General features: G+C 36.8%; 1 pseudogene; it reads left to right on the top strand.

Moving 5' to 3' along the window:
- The first annotated feature begins 487 nt into the window (after nucleotides 1–487).
- LOC129206315 (uncharacterized) overlaps nucleotides 488–13915 on the top strand; it is an 85276-nt pseudogene continuing 71848 nt past the window's right edge.

Below are 13915 nucleotides of genomic sequence, written 5' to 3' on the forward strand. Positions count from 1 at the left end.
CGTTCTCTAGATAACACAGGGATCTCTGTACTTCATATCTGTGAGCTACCAACCATGCTGTGGGTGTGACAGAATACTAAATAGCAGTAACATATTTAAAATATAATTACACGTATTTGACTACATTCATCCATGGCATAATGGGGCAGCTGTATTATTAGGCTGTCCTTAGGAAATTGAATTACTTTAATAAATGGAAATGACTGTTATTTAAATGGAAGGCTATTTGCATAAAATAGGCCAATGCTAAGTGACCAGCTGTTAAATAGGTGTAAAATCTAATCTCAAGGTTCTGGGTCAAGGATGGATGGGTTCTTGCCAAAGATTGTCATATTTGGGCACTTAGGCCGTATATAAAATTTCTGCAATCAGAAGAAACTTCAAGATCTGAAAACTGCAGCTCAATTTATTAATTTTCCTTTTTTCATATTTTTATTTAAGAACAAGCTAGTGATTGTCATTCAACAAAATCAACAATTTCTCTTAAATGGAAATAAAGAATAAAAAGTCAGATGATGAATCTTCATTTCATAAGGGAAATGAAGGGAAATGCCACTGTTGGACTTGTGGCATTTCTGAGGTAACTGTTAATTTCACTGTTATCTTATTTGATATCAGGGGCTTGGAGATAATTCAATACAAAAGAAATTATTAAAAACTATCACCATCTTAATAACATATATGTTCACATTATCAACAGAAATGCAACAGGTCCATATGTTCCCAGCAGCTTTCTGTAACTTATTGCAGCTGGGGCTCATCTCAGACTCCTGTGAATGCTCCTTCTATTTCAGAAAATAATGCCAACTTTTTCAACACCAAAGCTTTTGGAAAGGCAAGCTGGAAAAGAATTTTTCAGCAAGATTTTCGGTTAGAAGAAAAGTTGTACAAGTTACCTGCAAGACCACTTTCTTCTGTAACGTTCAACCCCACATTCCCTGAGAAGGCTGGCAAAAGTTATAAGGCTTACATCTACCCATCTCCACAGTACGCTGTGGAGCAAGAAGTTGAGAAGTCTTTCCTTTCACGTGTAATTTTTTAAACAGGAGGAAATTCAGCACTTTACTGTTTGCCCACTGCTGCCTTTTTTGTCACGAGGCCATGTTTACATAGGACTTGACATTGGTACTTTTCCACGTCCATTAATAGATTTATGCAGCTGATGAGCTACATTCTAATCTTCTCGGTCTGTAAGCACAGTGTAGCTAAACTGCAAACTAGCAAAACTGCACAGTGAAAAAAATTTTGAACAGAACACAATTTTGGAAAGTTGGCTTTTTTTTTGTTTTCTGTTTCTCACAAGTAACTTTTTCTGCTGAAAGCAGATAATTTGGATATGAAATATTAATTTCCTAAAAGCTCCGGTTTCCATCAAAACAATATCTTTTCAGCCAACAGGTTTTTATATTCAACATGACTCTTATTTGTTTTTTCACAATGATGGTCTGAGTCACTCTGATGTGGAAGAAAATGAAGCAGATGACATGTGAATCATGTGGCTATTCTGTGGCATTCATGTGGTGTCATGTGATTGGTCCTGGTTTGGGGTCAATTTATTTATTCCATGATGTGGAAGGGAGCTTCACATTTTGTGAAGTTAAAGAATTTCTTTCTTTCTTTGACTGAAGACCCTGAACTCTGTATGTCAGAAGAGGACACATTCTCCAAACATCTCTGTGTTAATTTTGCTTTGAAGACTGGAGTTTAATACTCTTTTAAACATGAATGTCCTGGCTTCGCGTGTTCCCCTGCCATCTGCTCAAAAGAAAACTACTGTAATAATAGACATTATAGAAATATTTCCAACATTTTCAGACCTAGCCAGCTGATGAGTCTAATAACTTTCACTACTTCTACTTGAGATAAAACAAAACTCATACATGGTTATAAAGGGCTGGTGGATGCATATCTCTGAAGGAAAATACCTGTAAGTCTGATTTTTCCTTTTCTGTAGAGCAAATGTTCAAGCCATTCAACACTGAGAATACTGTTTGCATTTTGGGGAAAATGCCTTCAAACGTTACTCTTTTGGCCATGTCAAGTATTTATTTAGAGATAAAAGGAATGAAGCCACTAAATACTGCAAGTTATAAACCAATTCCAGCTTCCTGTCATCTTCAACCTATAGACTTTTATCTGTGCTCTGTACAGGTGGCCCAAGTCCCACAGTGCTATGAAGTTTGGCAAGTTCTGAGGGAAAAAAAAAATCTTTGCAATTTAGTAAGAATGTTGAGAAAGTCTACCTGGCAGTTCTGAAGCCCCAAAGATCCAATTTTACATTTAGATTTGTTATTTACATTTTTTTCCCCTCAAGAAAGAGTGTACCTACCTTTGGTGGATTGCACCTCATTTCAAATACTCTGAATCAAACCAGCTTCTCCATTAGTATCCATCTATGTATTTAGATAGATAACTAAAACTAAATGTATTTATCTAAATATAGATATCTAGAATCAAACCACAGCAAACAGGAATAGGCAGAGGAGCCTAATACTGTAATATGTAGGTGAATATATGAGTGACCACTCTGTAAAAGGTGACATGGAACTTGTTCATGGTTCATTTCATTAGCTAAGTTTGGGCCCACCAAGAAGATCTTTATTGATACCTGCTATCTTATTGAAGTACGTGTGGTTAGGTAGTTCTCTCTAGGCATGAGAGAAAATAAGAGTGTTTCTAGAGAGAAAGTGTCTAGGGCAAAGTTGTTTCTACAAAGAGAATCCCTAAACAACACAGAAAAGTGAAGAAAAGAATCTCTGAACAACAACAAAAAAGGGGAAAAATCTGAAATTTCTATTTTTATGAACTCATACTTTCTGCCAGTTTTGGTACCCTATTCCTTGAGTTAGTAACACAGCAATAGCTTAAATTATCTGTGTGCGTCTTTATTCTTGTACTGGCAAAAGTGCAAAATGGACAATATTAGCTCTTCTCTGCCTCAGTTAAAAGTCCAGCTCTCTAGCTGACAATAGACCAAGACAGCTGTCAGAGATTTTATTTTCTCACTTTCTCTTACTTTTTCTTTTTTACTTTTCCTAAAGAAATATTTCTGAAACCTTCATTATACTTGCCAAAGCAAATAGAGTTATTGGGTTGCATCTCTTTTAATATTTTCTTCATTTGGGAGCCTTTTCTTCAGGAATAGAAGGATACGATAGCTTCAGAAAGGATAGCATGAGCGTAACTGTATTAGCACACCATGGTAAGTTTTCATGCTCAGCATGAAATCCCTGTTTCCACATGTTGGAGTAGGCTTGAGCTGCTACTAAAGTGAAATCAGGAAAGGTTCAGGGACTTCTAAAAAACTGAGACCTCCTGAATGTGTTTCTCACCTAACTGAATATTTCAGTAGACTCAACGCAATTATTAATCAAAGCAGGACTGGCACAGAATGTGTGAGTAGTCCCACTTTCTTTGCTCTGTTTATAAAACTTCCCAAATTCCATTAAATAAACTTTTCCCTAAAACAATCAGTTTTATAACTTCCTGTAACCTTCAGCTCTAACCTTTTTTAGACACTTGTGAAATCGGATCTCCTGAGCCTTCCATGATATCATCAGAAATGTGTAACGCATTAGCATTGTATTTGTTTAACTGCATAAATACAGGCAAGCAGATTTATTCATTTTAGCCCTTGGTAACGGCAGTCTTTCAGAGTGCTCTCCTCCCCATTAAGTTTTTCTACAGACACTGTTGGTTTTTTTCTAAATGTAAGTGGCAAAGAAGTGTCCCGGGCATGTAATTTTAGTAGTATCTTCTTCCCTTATGACTCATTACTGCTGAAATCAACACAACTTGGGATGTTCTCAGGAACTTCAGTACCTCTTTAATGTTTTCAAATAGTAACATCTGTGCATGTTTATGACTTCATGCTCTGCCTTAGCGTTAGTCTTGGCCAATGTTTCTGGCTGTTAAATGGTTTTACTTTCAGAGAGTAAGGTCCCTGCACATGGCAAGAAGCAGGAGAATTACCATTATTGAATATTTCATTGAGCAGAACAGCAGCAATGCTGCAGAAACAGATCTACTTTTATCAGAACCATACAGGTTTGTGTAGAACTTGCACCATATATTCAAAGGTAACTGATACACCTTCCCCCCCCCCAAATTATGACCAAACTCTTCCTTTCACTTTCCACCTTCATTTGGAGACAGTAATGCTTCTGGATTTGAACACCTCTGGATCTTCTTGAAGACCCACTTATTTCAGCTTGCTGTCTACCATGATGGCTGGCTGAGGGCAGAAGAGAAGAAGGTGAAGAAAAGCCTGGCTTGAAGATAGGTAGTGAGAAAAGGAGAGAGCAGATCTAAGTGAACAGTAGTGACCTAAACCACCCCTTCTTTAGGAGATGGTTGAAAAGGAATCTAGCAGCAGAAGCCTGCAACCATTCTTGCTTGTACTTACGCAAATGTGTATTTGTATAGAGGCTATATAAGAGAAATATCTTAAAGAACAATTACACATAGTCTTGATGGAACTTTTATCATGACCTGACACTGTATCTTGTGTATTAATATCAGAATGCCTGGTCTTTGAAAAAACAATACAATGTGCAAATTGTCAGACATGATTCTGCAGTGTGGCAGGACTGCTGTTTTTGCTACTTTAGACAATGGGCAATTATACTAGCTCAATTTCTGGAATGCTTTCAGGATAATTATCTGTGTCTGACTGTACTCCATCACTATCTTGCTCTACATCATTATATAGTGTATTCAAAGTTTTGTGGCATCTAGATATAGCAAATAAATGAGCTATCTTTCAAAGCTCAAAGTGCTAATAAAACTGTGAAGTATGAAATGAAAGTGCCAAAATGTGAGAGAGATGTTGCAAACTTGCATGCAAATAGGAAAGACAATATCAGCTGGAAAAGCCATGGGATTAATGCTAATATTAAGTCTTCTCATAAAAGATGTGTACCTGGCATTTGGAACAGTAGTGTACTGCTTGCTGGGGAAGTTACAGATGTCCTGTAAAGCTTTTCCATGTACTTGATGATACATAAAGAAATCTTGAAAGGTTCATGCCAAAGACAGAATTTTTCTGCTTGGTTTCTGCATTTGAAATTCATATTCTCCAAGGAAAAGTCTCTGTTGATTGAGGAGCTAATGACATGTTAATAATGACAAGAACAAAGAGACTGAAAGTTGTACAACTCAGAGGAGAATGGCTTTAGGGTCATTCTGTTTAAAACAGAGTTTGCCAAAATGCATGAATGTATTGAACACAAACAAGAGGAAATATCTAAAATAAAGAGAAGACCAAAAATATGCAGCCTGCCTAACTCCCCCCTGTGGAATATGTGAATTTACTTATGGCACTGAAACTGAAAAAACTTTTACCTGTGTTAAACGAACATGTACACATTTTAAATGCAAAAGAGGAATGATCTTTGATTTCAAAGTGATATATTATAAAGTACAATATAAATCTGGGGGAACTTTATATTCCTAAGTGGGTACAAATCCAGCCATCAGCGCTGCTACTCTGGGTTTGGCACTCCTACTAGAGATACATGCTTTGGCAGTATTTTTTCCTGTCTGATACGTGAGTGTGACTGTACAGGCGTATTGCCAGGCTACTGGGAGTGAATGGGTGACAGTTGCATGCGCTGCATTGCAGCTGCTGGAGCCAGGTGAGAGGAGTTCACAGGATGAGTTGGAATCGACTGATTTCTGAATCCCCGTATATTCTTTACTCTCAAATTACAGTTCAAATGTGTATTCCGCTTTGTTTTACTGAAATTAAGGGACTTCATTTGTTTTCTTCCCAGTGTTTTGTTTCTCTGTGAAAAAAGTATGAGTGTTTGTAAGAGACTTAAGTAATGATTTGTTTGCCAGTGTGCGGAACTGGCATGGTGGGGCTTGGAGGCATGAGCATCTTCAGTTCTATGTCACCTATAATGTACTGTTGTATGATTATGTGGGTACTAAAAGAAACAGAAAGCTTCCAAATTCATCTGTCTGTATGTGTGAACACAGTACAAAATTTTTAAAATTAAAATATGCTAATTTGAGGAAGTAAATGGGAAGTAAATATAGAAGGAATATTTTTACTGTTTGAGGAAAGTTCCTGAAGGGAGCGAGGGGAAAGAAACGGTACTTATAGTGTACATATTTGAAGGCTATTGAATGTTTTTGCTATCTTTGGTACTTCTAAAACAATTGCTGTATGTGTACATTCCTAATATCTTTTCTAAAGCAATTTTTATGCTTAAAAGTGGTTTAGTTTTCTCCGTGCTTGTGAATATAAAACAGAGCTATGTGGAGTGTGTGGTCCACTTGCATAATGGTTTGGAGTCCAAAATTAAATGCAGAGTGACACTGGAGGAGAAGTCTGTTTGCAGTATGTGCATATGTTTGTAGTTTTCCTGAGGAGTTTCTCATAGTCTTGTAGAAAAACATGATGACTTGGTGTCTCTCTTTAGCTGGCTGTGCTTATATGTATAGAAATAAATATATTTTAAATCTTTCTTATATCACTTGCCTTTTTCATAGAGAGAATAAGTATGCCTAAGTCATTGTCTGGGATTGACTCTGTCTGTAGAGCTTTGGAAAATGAGAAAAAGGAAAACTTCTCATCTCTTAGGTAAGACCTGAGATAATTGACTGGACTATTGTTTTTCCTCTCAAAGCCAAACAAGAAGTCGACTCTGCCTTTTTAAATGTTATGTGTTATATTTACTGTAAATTTCTTACTGTAAATTCTTTGAGACATTACAAAGTTCTACAAAATCTAGGAATAAAAGTTCTATTTGATTTTTACATTTATTTTTATGGAGTTCACTATTGCCTCTTCAATATATAGATTATTCCCAAGATCTCACTGAAAAATGCAGGATGAGCTATCTTTCCAATGATATACTTTAAAGACTTTAGTTCTTATAGTAAAAAGAACGGAACCTTCCTTTTTATATGTATAAACTTAATAGTTTAACCTCCTGATTTTTTTTGCCATTGACTTTAGTGGTCAAACTCATACTTACAACCTATGATCTCTGGTCAGGCCCTATACTTAAACTAAAACACTATTGGAATGTAGTAAAACACTACTGAAATGTAAATTAAAAAAAAAAAAAGAAGAAGAAGAAGAAGAAAAAAAAGATGCACTTATATAATTTTTAGAGTACCTACTTTGCCTATTTAAAACATCAGCTATGCAATAAACTACCATATCTACAAAAAGAACAAGATCTTTCATTGCCTTGACCAAACAAGGTGGTGATAATTTACAGCAGCTGAAGATCTGACCCAGTTCTGCTCCCAGAAATCGTTTTTTCCCTTTGTTCTGTTCTGATCAGCATGGCATAATCATTCTGTAGCACATTTCTCCCTTGTGGTAGCACCACCTCTTGTGAATCTGCACAGACCTGGGCTGTGCAGCTCTTAACTCTTTTGGTAAGTATTTACTTATGGCTGCAGACCATGTGCTCTGAAGATACTGTATGTATGAACACATGCCCACCCACCAACATGAGTAATGGAGCACACTCTAACCCATTATGGATATTTATTTGCAATCTTGGCTGATACTTTGTGAGCTGAATCTTCCCAAAAGTTGCTTTATGCTTTTGATAATTTGAAAGATTCCTCAAACATCCTTATTACCATTTCAAACACCTTTCTAATAATGCCTCAAAACTGTTGACAATAACTTTCTTTTATCATCTGAATTCTAGCACTTTAAGGAACATTCTTAGCAGAACATTTTCAATTTCAATTTGAGATTAAAATATTGTTAGGAGAATATAGAGATCTAAGTCTTAGAGACTTACCATTTTATCTGTTTAGCAGGGTAATTACATTTGCCTTGCATGAACACAATGAAGTGGCTGCTCACAGGAAACGGTTTAGCTGTATCAGTGAGCTTTGGCTCCTTCTTTCCACATATCCTCAGAGGAAGATGAAATTATAGCTTATGAAAGACTTTTAATTTGTTTCTGCTTCCATCCAAAAAGAAAAAAAAAACCTTAATATATTTACTAAAATGTTTATTGATTTTGAAGGGTTTCCACTGTTTGGTATCCTCTCTTCATCTCCCAACTCATGTGTACACCTAGACAGAAAAGAGAATTGGAATCATAATGAGGGGAAGAAGGAGGAAGTAACAAAGAAAGAAGACCGCTATAAAGCAGAAAAAGCAGAGGTGAAGGATGGCTATGTGCAAATGGATTTTGCACTGAGGTCTACAATCCTGAATTTTTGGACTTCTCTTTTTTTATTACCTTGAGTTTACCTGCACCTTTGTGACAATTTTGACACAACCCTGTGTACTGGAAATCCTTGTGTGTGCCTGCTACAATCTCCCACACCTGTAGTTGCATTTACACCTTCTTATGTGTTTTCTAAGATAGTGACATGAACACATTGCCTAACTACTTTAAGGGCACACGCACATCCATTGCAATTGTATATATGTATTGAAGTGCAGAGACCTGGCTGAAGATAAAATTGATAGTGGCCCACCATTATCAGTAGTACATGAACATGAACCCTAAACTCGCAATCAGTGGAAAATCCTATTCAGAATTTCTCCTTTGCCTTCTCTTACATCAGGCTCTTAAGATTCTTCAAGAATTCCATGAAAGCTCGTTTAGTCTCCCCAAATCCTTGTGAATTTAAGTAAGGTTCCAGTGGTGACACTCCCAAAGAAAAATAAAATATAGCTGTACTTGTGATTTAATCCTGTGTTGCTTTCAGTGTAACCTCTTTTCAGCCTGAGTATGTCATGTAACCTTTCCTTCATACTTGGAATTCACAAACAACTTAAGATCAGCCTCCTGATCACTCCAGGTGTACATTATAAAAGAACATGAGAGATTTAAAACTAAGGCATATAATCTGGATTTTATTTTTAGGAAGTGTAACATATCTCAGTAATAAAGCAGAATTGGGCACTATGCTTCTGGATGATAACTCTTCTTGCTGGGTGTCACAACGTATTGGGTTAAGGAAAAGGCTAAATACATTTTACACTGATGAAATCTGATGATCCTCTAGTAACTTTTCTATACAGATCGTATCCTAGATCTTCATGAACATGAATTTGGCTATTAAATAAAATAGGAAAAAAAATCGCATTCTTTACAAAATGGCATACTTAAATACCAAACCTAATTACATACATGAGTTGCGATAGTGATTTATTTCCCATCAATTTCCTGTTGATCTTTTGATAATATCTGAATCCTTGTGACCATGGTTGCACAGCAGGTATGGAACAAAGTGTTCAAGTTTTAAAAGCACTTTGTTTTACTGTTGACTATGGCAATTCTTGGTAGCTTTATTTCCAAGCCAGAGCTGAAACTGAGCTGTGTGTATCCCATAGAGGCTCCTGTGGCTCTTAGTTATTTCACAACAGTTCTAGAAACTGGCCATGGGAACAAACTCGTTCCCTGGGATGAGTATGTTTTATGTGTCCAGAATTATGCAAAATTAACCATAGTTAAGCAGCTAGGTTGAAACACATTAGATAAGCTTATTTATGTTAATATAATGTATTTATATATTTAATGGCACCCAAAAGCACAATCTCCATGACTGAATTAAAATTCAGCAAATATGTGACTGGTACTCATTAACAGTGAGTAGTTTTCAGTAACTGATTTTTCAAATAGAATATACTTTTTCATTTCTGAAAATCACCCACTATGACAAGCTACACACCACATTGTTTTAATGGTAAAATAAATGAAACATCTGGAACCGACAGAATTACTCCACAGAGCAGGCCGTGAACAGATGAGCAGACAGAACAGCATGACTATGAAGAAGCAAAAGCCAGACCAGCCTGCTCCACCCATCCAAAAGAGAATGAAGCTTCACATAAGTCGTTCTCCTTGTCTAACTGACACCTATGATTCACCTAACAGCTGGAGCATATCTGTAGGCAATGCCACTTGCCCAGTCTTCTTTACCAATGTGGACAATTATGTGCTTTGCAGTGCTACCATAGAAAATATTTGTTTACTTTCATTCTTTGACTTCCATACCCACAATACCAACAAGAGTGGCAGCTAATTACAGTCACAATGACAGAAGTAATTCTGTGAAGGACTAGAATGAAGCCATCAATTTATTTCCTATTACCACAAAGCAATTTTTAGATTGTAATGAATTTAAGCACATCTAATAAGAACAACTAATTTGGAAATTAAAGACTCTAGCATTAAAAAGTCCCCAGCCCAAAAGCTAGTGTTTATTCAAATGGTTAATTTTGACTATTAAGTGTTTAAAAATATGTTTTGAAGTGATATTTTCCACAGTATGAGACTTTATTTTACAATATAAGCTTGTAGAGATAGAGAAAAGATAAAATTTTGCTTTATTTTTTTAAAGCAGATCCTTGGATTTACCCTGTGCTTCTCCTAGACCATATGGTATTCCTGGATTTCAGATCACACACACAGGTAAAGAGGAGTAAATTCTGTTCTGGTACAGAGGGTAGATATAGTCTGATTAACCTATAGTGAGTATTGGAAAAGAAAAGTTATCTTGAGCTTTTGGAGGGAGAGGTATTTAAAAAAAAATCATGTTAAGTGCATTCTTTCTAATGTTTCTAATTAAGTGTAGACAAATTTAGATATATTTTTTTAAAATTTCAGAGGTTTTTGTAAATCCATGTATCTCAGGTACAACACTCAATATTTATCTCCTAATCCCCTCCTACTGAATAGGCTTTACTAGCTTACTTGAAACCTTTATGCTCTGTCCTTCAAACCCAAAGTGAACAATTTCTCTTTTCCTGTGAGCTATTACACATATTTCTTTGTATCCATGAGCATGTACCAAGAGCTTGACTGACTGACACTACTATTGCCAAGTCCCATTGTGCCCCCTCCTGCATTGTGATCCAATTCTAGCATGCATCAAACCCCTTTCCAAACCTTACTTGGATACTTGGGCACCTAATCACTGTCAATCCAAACCGGAGAGAAATGGGCTGGCCACAGTCTGTCCCACAGGGATTTAGACACTGGCTTGAAGGCTTGGTTGATGGTTTTCTCATCAGTCGGGTTTCCCCGTCAGGCACTTGGGTGTAGCTCTGGTCTGTGATCCTGAGACCTAACACCTGTTTCTATCTGGTCCAGCCTCGGTTCTTGATATCCTGACTCCTGGATATGTATCCCTCTGTCCTGCCTCATGTCCCAGCTTGTTCCTGCTGCCAAACAGCCAGCCTAATTCTGCTCCAGCCTTCTTTGTTTGACACCTCCATCTTGCATGATGGATCTCGTAACCCTCAGCTGAGTCTTCCCTTTGCCAACATCGACTGCTTGAATCTTGACGTGAGCTCGTATTAGCGCTTCACTGGCCTAAACCGCTCTAGTATAAGGGCCAGCTGAGAGCCTGAACTCCTGTTCCTCCGTGGAAACTCACTAAAAATAATGTGACTGAAAGGAGATCTCCAGTAAAAGCTCTTGATGCAAAATTGGAGACTTAATGCTTTTGAGACCTAAGGAACTTACTCAGTTCCATCTCTTTCAGCCAAAGGACATTGAGAAATGGATAAAAAAATCTGACTCTGACTTGAAAACAAGACACTTCTCTGACCTGAGTTTTCCTTGATAAACAGAAATAATAACAAAAATGTGTCTGCCATAAATGCTTCTTAGGGCTTTCACAGACTTAACTGGGCTCTGAATCATGATAGTCACTAAACATTTTCTTAATCTACTGCTTTTAAAAGTCCCCAGGTAGGCTGTTGCTAGCAGCAAAATGATCTGTCTGCTCTGATCTTCCCTTTTCCTCTGCACTCTATAATCTTGGTATAAGGAAATGTAAGACTACGAAAAGCCAATGGATTCTGAAACAATCAGGTATCGAGAACGAGTTAACATCCGTTCTGTCTTCCAATGCCTTCTGTTTAGGTCTTTTACATATTTCAAAATCTAAATTTTCATGCAAACAGACAAAAAGAACTGATTTAAGCTACTATCAATAGGATACTGCTGTCTCAATGAACGGGAATGTTTAGACTGTATCCACAATGTGTTTTTGCAAATATTGTTTAAAAAGGCAAAGAAAGGCTCTGAAAACCTTCATTTGATTGTTCTTTAGGATTAAATTGCAGCATGACAACTTGCCTTAAACTGACTCAGCGGCAGCCTATAGTTGTCCACCCCCAGATCGGATCAGGCAGGGAGCTAGCTCTCAATTACAGTTTGTGCTTTGGTCCTCCATTCATTACCAGAAGGAAGCAATCTGTTACCGTCTATTCAGCACAGGATTACTTTTCCTTCCTAGCTGGTCCAGATCTGCTGGCCAACGAGGCTGGATATCCTGCTCCCACCACTCATGCTGTGCATATTGCTGTATGTGATGAAGAGCAGAAACCTCTGTGGACTCACTGGGAGAGCTTGATGCTATTCAGTGGAATGGAAAAATGAGACAATCTTGCAAAAAATCATAATTGTCCTTTTTAAAGGACACAGTTGTTTTTACTTTGTGATAGTCTTTGGGTCTATTAGTCAGAAACATCTACTGTGTTTTTTTTGAGCTGGTATATGCGAGTAAGCCCTAGATGTGTGCAAATCTTGCTGTGTGAATGCTGGCAGATTAGATGGCAGTGCTGGGGTCATGAATGAAAAGAGGGAGGAACATAATTCCACAGCATATTTTAAAACAAAATAACTGATTATTTTATTGGTACTACCTGTACATTTGTACTGTAGGTAGAGAAAGTTGAAGCTGAGCATCGGCTCAGCTATGAGATGATGTTTGTTACATATCTTTATAAAAAAGCCTCATAATTACGTCCTTGCAATATCTGCAAAAAATGTTGATTTCAAAGAAAGAGTTTTAAAAAATCTGCTATTTAATGCTTGTAAAGATTTTAAGTCTTTGCATTTGTATAAATATGATTTTTTTGAAAAAATACACTAAAAGAACACAAACTTCAGATTATTCCTCTTTTTGAGGTAAAAGTGATTCTTTCCTTAGGCTTAATGGGTTTTATCATTAAGAGCTAAGAATTGGTAAATAATGATGAAAAAGGCTAGGAATATGCAAGAAAAATATGTTTTCTAATAATTTATTCAATGGTTAGTGCCAATATTCCTCAAACCATATTCAAGCAACTGTCAAAGTAGCTGAATACCTAAGTCCTCAGTAAAAAACAGTAAATTATTTGATTAAAAATGTCAGGATTAATTCTAAAATGTTTTTAGCAAATGACATTAGTCCAGCTGTCTTGTAAAGTAAGAGGACCAGAGCTTTTTCCATATCTCCTAGGAACAAAACCTGACTAATTCTGTAAATGTTTGTACAGATTTGGTTGTATTCCTTTGAGTCTAAACTGCATATTAAATTATGCATATTGTCGTTCCTCTTGCAGGAGAGGCTTGATACACTGTTAAAAAAGCTAAATAAGTCATTCAATTAAAAATATGAGGCAACAGTTTTAAGGCTGTAGGCAAACATCAATTCTTGTACGTTAACATTGGTGTTTGTGTGTATATCACCAGGCATACGTAAAAATACTTCTGAACTCCTAAGATCTACTGATCCACTTTGCTTACAGTTAACAGCAAAGTGGATAAAAATGCTTTCTTGATAGTACAGAATGGATAGGATCTGTTTATTTGTTAATGCCAAATAATTAGCAAACTGCCTTTTTTGAAACATTAGTAACAAGAATAACCCTCAGTAATGTTCTGTGAGCTTATCAACATAGCTCCTTGCAGTACTTCCATGAACCTCTTAAGGTTCATACTACCATCTTGCATGATGGAAAGGCAACACATATTTTTGTCTGTTTCTTGCTGGCAGTCTTCCTCCAGGACCCTGGAGAGATGTTCCACAAGAGTAAAAGTGGGCAAGTGAGGAGAGACTGAGGGAAGAGGAGTAAAAGCGCTTCTTTTGCTGTCTTCCACCCACCTTTCTTGAAACGAGTTCATATGAGTAATAGGATACAGAG

Source organism: Grus americana, chromosome 4, assembly GCF_028858705.1.
Source record: "Grus americana isolate bGruAme1 chromosome 4, bGruAme1.mat, whole genome shotgun sequence".
Taxonomy (NCBI): domain Eukaryota; kingdom Metazoa; phylum Chordata; class Aves; order Gruiformes; family Gruidae; genus Grus; species Grus americana.